A 10,376-nucleotide genomic window follows, 5' to 3' on the forward strand; every position below is an offset into this window, starting at 1 on the left:
CAGGAGAGTCAGGGCTACACATAGAAACCCTGTCTCAAAAACAAACAACAACTACCTACAGAGAGTGGTGGTCCCACCAGAGGGCGCCAGCAAAGCCCCTCTGAGGGAGGTGCTGACTGCCACTGAATTCCTGAGTCTCGCCTGGCCTGCAGAGCCCCCAAATGAGGGGCCTCCTCCAGACCTGGACTAAATTTGGGTTCTCCATGAGAAATAGATATGAAGAAACCCAACGTTACAAATGAGGAAACTGAGGCCTGGTAAATTATGCAATTTGTGAACGATCTACCCATGAGCATCTGGGAAGAACAGCCACAGAACAGGCAGAACTCTGTGTCCCTTAGGTAGGAAGGCAGATATGCACCTCCCCAAGCTCAACACACATCCTCCCCTGGATGAGAGTCTCTACACCAACCATCCAATGCCCCCCCCCAAACACACACACACACACACACACACACACACAGAGTCTTCATGGCCTCTGGCTCCGTTCCCTTTGTTTCCTGGAAGTAATAACCTCTGAGGACTGTGGAGCACCAAGTTTCCACAGGGTAACCTGAGTCGCTCTATGTCGGGCATAGGAGACATGGAGAGAGCACAGGCTGCCCCTGGTGGAGACAGACAGACAGACAGAGAAACAGACACAAAGACAGAGACAGACAGACAGGGAGACAAAGAGAGACATAGACAGAGAGAGACAGAAAGACAGAGACAGAGACAGAGAGAGACTGAGGGCGGGGGGGCGGGGGGGTTACTGTGCATGCTGAAGCTGCATCATCTCCACAGTAGCTCCATTCTTTATGTTTTTCCCTTTTCTTTTTTCGGAGACGGGATCTCTCTATGTAGCCCTGGCTGGCCTAACTCTCTTTGTAGATCATTTGGTCCTTTCTGAAAGGTTCTACGTAGCCCTGGCTGGCCTAGAAAGATGTAGGTGTCCTGAGCACATGTGCCACTGTGTGCCAAGCACACCGCCTGGGCTACAGTATAAGACAACCTTTTAATCCCACAGACAGGCTCTGGGGTACCACTGCCCAGCCTCCTCTTGTTTTTCCCATTCCCTGCACATGAAAACCTTTCCTACCCGCTTCCTACAAAAACCATCTCCTCACTAGCTCCCTTCATGCATTGGCTCCCAGCACAGCCAAGCAGCCACACGTGCTACCCTGTGAATCATAGGGGCTGCGCCACATCTTGTGTCACTAACCAGGCTCTCATAGGACTAGAAGGAGATCTGACTCCAGTGAGAGAGGGGACAGTTAGTCCCTAAGAACTCCATTTCCCTGAGACCTACCACTGTCCCTAAGACCAGACCTTGTTTCCAGCCTGCAGACCCTGGGCTGTGAACACTGTGGATTGTGAGGTTCTGATCCTCTTGACTTTCCCACAATAGCCCAGGATGGCCCCAGCCATGGCCAGAGATGACATGAAGCGTGTGGAGCAGGGGGGTAGATGGCATGAGCTGTGCCTCCTTGTGCCTGTGTCTCATGTGACACCTATCAGGAGCAGCTGCGCACAAATGAAGAAGAATCTATGAGACAAAGCCAGAGTGCCAGACAAGGGGACGGGAATGACTCCACTCCTAACCCTGTCGTTGATTTTATTCTGTGGTTTCTGATGAACGCATGCCTTCCTTAGCTTTCCACACTGCTGTTTATATCTAAAGGCCTCATTCCTTTGGTGACCTCCAGTGGCCAGAGAGGAGGGCTGACCTTCTAACTTCCACGTGCCACTTCTCAGGCAGAGACAGAGGCATGGGGTACCACCTCCAACTAACCTTGCTGCTCATGGCCCCCCAAATCTCACTCTTGTGCCCTAACCATAGCCCCTACCCTCAGACCTGGCTTATGAACCCAACTGCTTGCCTCCAAAGGAGTGTGGGATGGACCTGCTCTTCCAATTCCCAGCAACCACATGGTGGCTCACAACCATCTATAATGAGATGTAGTGCCCTCTTCTGGTGTGTAGGCACACATGCAGGCAGAATACTGTATAAATAATAAATAAATCCTTTTTAAAAATGACTGGTGAAGGCCCTCTCATCTTAGACCTGGTGAGTCTACAATATGACTTCTGTGTGAGAGCCTCAGGTGCTGAGGAGGGGAGGATGTGGAGACTGACATGGAGAGAGCCTGGCACTTCCTGCTCACTGCATTGGTAACCTAATCTGACCCACGTGAACCCAGAGTACGTCTTTGGTGTGGACTTCAGTGAACCTTTCCCAACACAGAAGAGAGCCATTATACTAAGAAGGTTAGCAAGTGGGTCGGACATAACCCACCTGGGCCAGAGCCTGGGGGCAGGTGCAAAGGAAAATGGCTGCTTAAGATCTGACTCTCCTGGGCACACCAGGGAAAGATGTCAGCGAGCTACAGTCATGCAAAGGGCATGCCATAATCAGGGCTCAGAAAAATCAGAGGGGAAAAAAAGAGCCCTGGATGTGAAGAGGCCTGCTTAAGTAAGTCTAGCCAACTCCATGGCAGGCCTCAGTTTCTTGTTAGCTTGGGGCAGATCTGGGCCTCCGCTCCTCAGAAATGAACTTAGTGGTTACAGGGAAAATACCACACAAAACAAACAGCCAATCAGGGGTGGCCAGGACACCTGGCTTGAGAAAGATAGGTTGCTTAGCTACCAATTTGAAGAGCCCCTAACTCCTGACCAGACCTCAAAAACACCTACCAGTTTGGGCCGGTTTGAACCAGTTCAAAGAGCCCCTAGCCCTGGACCAGAGCCCTAACCAATCCCAAATGTATTCATACACTTGCTCCTGATCTATGCCAATAGAAATAAAGATCACCTAACCCACCCTGGAACTTCCCTTGACTACCTATTTAAAAAAAAAAAAAAAAGTCTGCATGTTCACCATCTTGCTTTGCAAAGGTGAGGACCCCAGTGCACTGGATCTCTGCAGAATAAAGGCTCTTTGCTTTTGCATGTGACTTCAGACTCCTGGCAGTCTTTGGAGTGCGGGGAGGGAGGGGTGTCTCGAGTTCTGGGCATAACAGAAGCAGCTGCAGAGGAAAGACCTTTGTCTATAAAGAACCATGATATGAACAATAATGGATTTCCCATGAGGAACCATGCAGGCCTGACTCAGGGTTTCTCTTGCTGTGACGAAACATCTTGACTAAGTTTAGTAGGAAAAGGGTTGTTCTGCTTATAGGTCCACATTGTAGTCAGTCACTAAAACAAAACAAAATAAAACAAACAAACAAAAAAGAGAGCAAGAACCTGGAGGCAGAAGCTGATGCAGAGGCCATGGAGGGATGCTGCTTACTGGCTTGTTCCTCATGGCTTGCTCAGCCTGCTTTCTTATAGAACCCAGGACCACCAGCCCAGGGATGGCCCCACCCACCGCGGACTGGGCCCTTCCCTGTTGAACACTTGTTAAGAAAATGCCATCCAGTCTTGTCTGCAGCCTGATCTTACGGAGGCATTTTCTCAATTGAGGCACCGTCCTCTCTAACGCTTCTAGTTTATGCCAAGTTGACATAAAAGTAGCCAGGACTAGGCCCAAGGAGGAGCCTCCAGAACATACCTCCTGAGGAACAGTGGAAACGGAGACCAGGGACCCAGAGGGCTGCCAGAGCACCTTTCAGCCGCCGACAGGATAACAAGCCACAAAGGCCACAGGCTGCAGGAGTTGGAGAAGGAGCAACTCCTGAGCACAGCTCTAACACCAGCACTTGATGGAAAGATCCAGTCCCCCTGACCCTTGGAGATGCTCAAGAAGCCAGACAACCTTCTAGAATATTCCCTGTAGATCTGGGCTCTTCCTACACCAACCCTCACCCATCTACCAAGAGCCTTTGCGGATCAGAAATTCTGGAACCTGGAGGAAACGGGAGGCACAGGCCCTGAACGCAGGCTCCTCTCACACTTTCTCCCAGCATGTCCAATCATGTCCTGGGCCAGGGCTGCCCAGCCCAGCTGAGTTCTGTAGGGCAAATGTGAAAGCAAAAAATAGAAGGTTCTGCAGAGAAGGAAGCATAGACAACCCGGAGGTAGACACCGCGGTGTGTATCTAGAGCCGAGCATGCTCTCGGGGCTGGGGAGCAGCTGGACTCCAACAGGGTTGGGGCGTGAAGCAACTTCCAAATCCACACAGTTATGGAGACCAGTTTGTGCATGAAACATTCCTGAAGACCAGAGATTTTTTTTAAAAAAACAAAAGAAAACAAAAACAACAACAACAAATTCTTCTCAATCTCAGCTCTCATACAGTTCAAAACTTTCAAGGCAACTGGCCAGAGTGTGAGTGTAACCATATAATAAATGTATTATTCAGTTCAGATACAAATATTGTACCACTTAGGGCCATAGAAAAACCAGATCCCCAGGAAAATGTTCACACTTATCCAGCCCCCTCTCAATATCCACATTTATCCAGGACTCTCTCTCTCTCTCTCTCTCTCTCTCTCTCTCTCTCTCTCTCTCTCTCTCTCTCTCTCTCTCTCTCTCTCTCTCCCCAGCAGACCCAGAAACATCCCCATCCTCCTCTCGGCTGCCATCAGAAACAAGAGAAGGAGGCCACCACAGGGAAGTTGGTAAAGATGTCCCTCAACAGTCCAAGTTCAAAGCAATAAATGGCCACCAACCCAAGTCTCTTGGAGCAGTCTCGAGCCCCTCCCCCAAGTGACTGACAAACACGCCCACCCGAGCTCCGAGATTACCTGAGATGCTGCCTGGGTTCCTTTCCAAGCCGCTGGTCACCAGTGGATCAAGCCCTCAGCACAGGCCCCCTAGGAAAGAGAGTGACAGCGGTGAGGAATACCACACCGTCCAGGAGCGGGCCAGCCAGGGCTGGCCAGAGGGACAGCAACCCGACAGTCTTCAGCTCTGGCTCTATTTGATGTGAATGGGAAGAAAAGGCCCTTGTTTCTCACTGTTCTCCTGGGTGACAGTAACTATGGATATAAATCAATTTTTGGAATCTGCCAGTCGCCCATTGAATATAAAGAGCACGCTCTCTGGGAGCCACGGGCAGACACGCAGAGAGAGACACAGCCGCCCAAGTGAATGGACACTCAGGCATAGACACAAAATAAGCCTTCCATCTTTATAACTTACCCATCCTCAGGGGTTGTATTACAAGCAGCACGTATGGAATTTGTTATATTTACTTGTTTAAAGAGAAACCTAGAGAAAGGGGCGGGGCAGTAAATATTGCTAGAATTAGAAAGTAAGGCATGGCTGCATACATCTGCAGGACAAGCAACTGAAAGGCTGAGACAGGCAGATAGCTTGGGCACAGGGCAGCTTGGGCAACAGAGAGAGACCCTGTCTCAAAGCACAAACAGCAATAATCAGTAATAATAGTGATGATGATGATGATGACCTACACACAAAACCAATTAAACCTTTAAAATGCATGGGGTTAGGGACGATGAAACAGTGGCCCAGCAGTTGAGAATATATACTGTTCTTGCAGAGGGTCTGAGTTTGGTTCCCAGCACCTGCGTTGGGAGGCTCACATCCAGCTGCAATTCCAGCTTCAGAGGATCAGACTCATCTGGCCTCATTACTTGTACTCATAACACACACACACACACACACACGCACGCACGCACGCACGCACGCACGCACACACGCACGCACACACACGCACGCACGCATGGACGCACACACACACACGCATGCACGCACGCGCACACACACATGCACACATTTTTAAAATAATAAAAAATAAAACTTTTTAAATAAATTAAACTTACATGTCCTGGCACAGGAAGAATTGGTTGTGGACTCACGCCTGCCTGGCTCTGTTGCCGTGATCTAGCCTGGGCCCTGCCTGGCTCTGCTGCAATGGTCTAGCCTGGGCCCTGTGCAGTGCTGGTTCTTGGACACAGTGCAACCTGCTCTAGCACCTGCAGAGGCTCCATCCGAGGTGCTGCAGGCACTCTTCGTTTTGTAGATGGAAAAAATAAAATCATAGAAGGTAAACGACTTGCCCAAGGCCACAGAGGGCCTGACCTGGACACCCTAAAGCTTTCAAAATGTTCAGTTTTTTCACAGGAAAAGGTATGCCAGGTGAGCCCAGAGCCAAGTGTGCCGGGGCCAGCAGGGGACAGTTGGAGGTAAGAGCTACCAAGTTTTCATTTGTACCATTTCTTTCTTTCTCTCCCCGACCACTGGCAGTAGACTGGTGTATTTGTGTTGCTAAAAAATAAAAATAAATAAATAAATAAATAAAAGGAAAAGCTCTAAATTAACAAATAAAGCCCCAATTTTTTTGGAAAAAAAAAATTGGTTGGTTTTGCCCATTCATTTAAACAATGCTTTTTAAAATAAACCATCCACCCAGGAGGCAGAGGCAGGTAGATCTCTGAGTTTGAAGCCAGCCTGATCCACATAGCAAGTTCCAGACCAGCCAAGGTTATATAGTGAGACCTTGTCTGAAGCAACTAAATAATAAATAAATAGGCAGAAAGACAGAGCTGGAGCTAAAGAGATGGCTTGGCAGTTAAGAGTACTTCCTGAAAAAGAAAAAAGTACTTCCTGCTCTTCCAGGGAGGTGGAGCCCTGTTCCCATTTTAGGCAGCTCACAGTTACCCATAAGTCCAGCTCCAGGGGATCCAATGCCCTCTTCTGGCCTTTGTGGGCACCTGCATGCACATGCAAACACACATACAGAGATGCACACTCACATACATATAAATGAAAAGAAACCAAAAAAAGAAAGGAAGGAAGGAAGGAAGGAAGGAAGGAAGAGCGAGCGAGCATGTATACAGGGCGTGGTGGCACAGTCTTGCAATCCCAGCACTGAAGAGGCAGAGGCAGGAGGATCAGGAGTGAGGTCGTTGAGAGTTTGAAACCAGCCTGGGCTACGAGAGACCTTGCCTCAAAAAAAAAAAAAAAGAAAGAAAGAAAGAAAAAAAGAAAAGAACTAAGCACCTGGTGAACCTGAGAATGTTTAGTGAGTTTCTAACAATGAATGCCTTTTTCTTTTCTCTCTTTCTTTTCTTTTTGTTTTGCTTTGTTTGTTCGGGTTTTTGGTTTTTTGTTTTGTGTTTTTTTGTTTGTTTGGTTGGTTGGTTGGTTTGGTTTGTGGATTTGGTTTTGGTTTTCGAGACAGGGTTTCTCTGTGTAGCATAGACTCACTTTGTAGACCATGCTGGCCTGGAACTCACAGAGATCCCCCTGCCTCTGCCTCCCTGAGTGTTGGGGTTATAGGCATGTGCCACTGCACCTGTCTTGCCTTTTCCTCATAAGCTTGTACATTTGTGGAGCTGGAGACTTTTTAAAATATTATTTTATATGCATTGGTGTGTAGGGGTCATATCCCTTGGAACTGGAGTTACAGACAGTTGTGAACTGTCATGTGGGTGCTGGGAATTGAACCTGGGTCCTTTGGAAGAACAGATAGTGCTCTTAACCACTGAGCCATCTCTCTAGCCCCTGACCTAGAGACTTTTAAACATGAAACAAATGCAGTTTCTATAATGTGGGGAATTTCTCAGACCATTTTTACAAATACCTCTGAAAGGCAGTGCTGCCCTGTGAAACTCACAGGGTGCCATATACAGCAAAACTGGGTCAGTCCTAGTAGAAGCTTTGTGTGGCAGGACAGTCCCTCTCTGTGTTTATGTACACATAGGCACAGAGAAAAGTCTGGAAGGACACAAGCATTGGTTTTGCTTATTCCAGGATAAAAATTATTAGTGATCTTATTTCCACCGGTATCTTAAAATGTTTACATTTATATTTATTTATTTTTTGAATCAGGCTGTCACTGTGTGGCTCTGGCTGGCCTGGAACACACAGAGATCTACCTACTTCTGCCTCTGGAGTGCTGGGATTAAAGACAGGCACCACAACACCTGGTTTAAGACTTTTTAATCTAATTTTTTGTCATCACTAGGGATTGGACCTAGATCTTACACTAGCTTGGTCCTTTACCAGTGATCTATGTTCATGGCCTCTTATTTTATTTTGGGAGACAGGGTTTGCTATGTCGCAGATCTTTTTCCTTGGCCTCCAGTAACTGGAATCACAAGCCTCCGTCTATCACTGGGCGCAGCTCAGGTTTCCTACTCAACAACCAGATCCAGTGAGTAAGCTGTGGCTGGTGCCAGTTAGAGAAATAAAACCAGATAACAAGGACATCTGGGGGGATGGTGGAGGAACATAAATTACAGCCAGGCACTGTGGCACACACTTTTAATGCCAGCATTCAAGAGGCAGAGGCAGGTGGACCTCTGTGTACACAGAATATTCCAGGACAGCTAAGGATGCATACTGAGACCTTGGGGAGAGGAAAGAGATATTAAATATGAGCTGAATAATTATAATACTAAGAGACACTGAGGCTAGAGAGAGAGAGAGTTCAGAGGTTAAGAGCACTGGCTGCTTTGGCAGAGGACCTGTGTTTACTGGGACTAAAGCATGGGCCACTGGATCTGATGCCCTCTTCTGGTCTCTACAGAGACTGCGTGCACATGGTGCTCAGGCACACATGCAGGCAAAACACCCAAACAATAAAGAAAAGAAACAAGAAATATACCATCTGACTTTGTGGGGAGGAGGTGGTTATGTAAAAAGTTTAGGAAGTGCATGCTGAAGCATCCAGAACGGTGCCGCTACATCTCCCACATGCTCTCTAATGCAGCTCCAGAAATAAGCACAGTCACATAAATACAGAGTAGACAAAATATCTACAGTATTAAGTGTTAAGTATACAAATGACTAATCCTTTTTTTTGGGGGGGGGGGCGCACAGTCTCCCTGGCTGTTCTGCGGCCAGCTGTGTATACCAAGATGGCCTCGAACTCAAGAGATTCACCAGCCTCTGACTTCAGAGTGCTGGGATTAAAAGCCTGCCCGATTTATTCTTTTCAATTTTCTGTACACTTGAAGTGTCCAAAGGTTTGGAAAAGCCAAGTGAAAAACAAAACTCTACCACTCACATTGCCGCTGGGGGAATGTAAAATCCTGGCTCTTACGGGCAACGTCCATGCAGGGAATCATGCCCGTTGCTGCGCAGCGCAGGTGGTTCCTCTTTAAAATATGAGGTGAAACATGGAGTCTGCGGTGCTTGACTGTTTACACACTAGGAGACTCCCATGCTGCTGCCGCCAGCTGGGTGTTTGCTCAGGTTAGCCCAGTGGGAGTGCGTTCAGGTCTAAGGTGTGGGAATATCAATTCCTCCTCAGAGACTCTGCCCGCCCAGGAGAAGCTGGAGTTTGCAGCCACAACCAGAAGACCCGGCGTCCTCTAAATTGGAATGGATTCCAGAAAAGAAAGAGCTGCAAACGTCGCGTAGTTTCTCCGGCCTGCTCCCGCAGGCTGGTACACCAGGGAAGCCTTCTCCTGCAGCCCCACCTCCGCCTGTCCTGGCGCGCGGCAAGAGACTTGCCCGGAGCAAGGCTGACACCTAGTGGTACACTTTAACTTTGACGATTTCCACTTGAACCCCCCAAAAAAGAAATCAGGACAACCAGACAGGCCTAGAGAAGACAGGGGAGACTTCCATTGGTATTCCTTGCCTCTAGGCCTAAAAGCAATTCCACCATGTCCAGGAAACTTGAATAGCATGCAGCAATATACTGTAAAATCCACAGCCAAGCTGTCCACTAGAAGAAGAAACTCCAACTCCTGAAAACGGCCACACTTTTTCCACTTGACCCATTTAGTTTCCAGCAAGCAGGAATTTCTCAGTTAACCGACTCGAAGCCCTCAGTTCTAAGGAATTCTAGTTGCAGGTTTCTGGAACGCCTCTATCAAGCAACTTCTTGTCTCTGCCATTCCTTTGACCATCCCTACTTCCTAAAAGGCTCTCTCTCTCTAGCGCTAGAGCCACCCTGGTCCCTGACTGAGATCAGTGCTCTCCTGTGGCTCCCATAGCCTTTCATTGGGAACGCTGGTCACTTTCCTAACCAACTGTTGCGCTGTCTCCGTGCCCAACCTCTTGCCTAAATAACAAGCACTTTAGTCCCCACTCCAGGTACACTTGAAAACTGGGACCACAGAACTTTGCACAGAACTGTGAGAGAAGAGGTGCCCAAAGAGGCTCTCACTGAGGCAGACCCCAGTCCTCACATGTGTATTACCAAAAGATTGAAATAAACACTCGTTCATAAGAGCTGGCAAATATACCACAGGCTCTGGTCATCTCTTTCAAGGTTAAATTACCAAAGTCTGGGGAAGTAGAGGTAAGAGACATGACTTTAAGGACTAGAGAGATGGCTCAGGGGTTAGGAGCACTGGCTGCTCTTCCAGAAGTCCTGGGTTCGATTCCCAGCACCCACATGGCAGCTCATAACTGCCTGTAACTCCAGTTCCAAGGAATCCGAAGCTCTCAGACAGACATGCAGACAAAACAACACACATAAAATAAATAAAAAGATGGTTTTAGAAATAACAATTTAAGGCGTGGTGGCGCAC

Source organism: Acomys russatus, chromosome 1 (genome assembly GCF_903995435.1).
Source record: "Acomys russatus chromosome 1, mAcoRus1.1, whole genome shotgun sequence".
NCBI classification, from domain to species: Eukaryota; Metazoa; Chordata; class Mammalia; order Rodentia; family Muridae; genus Acomys; species Acomys russatus.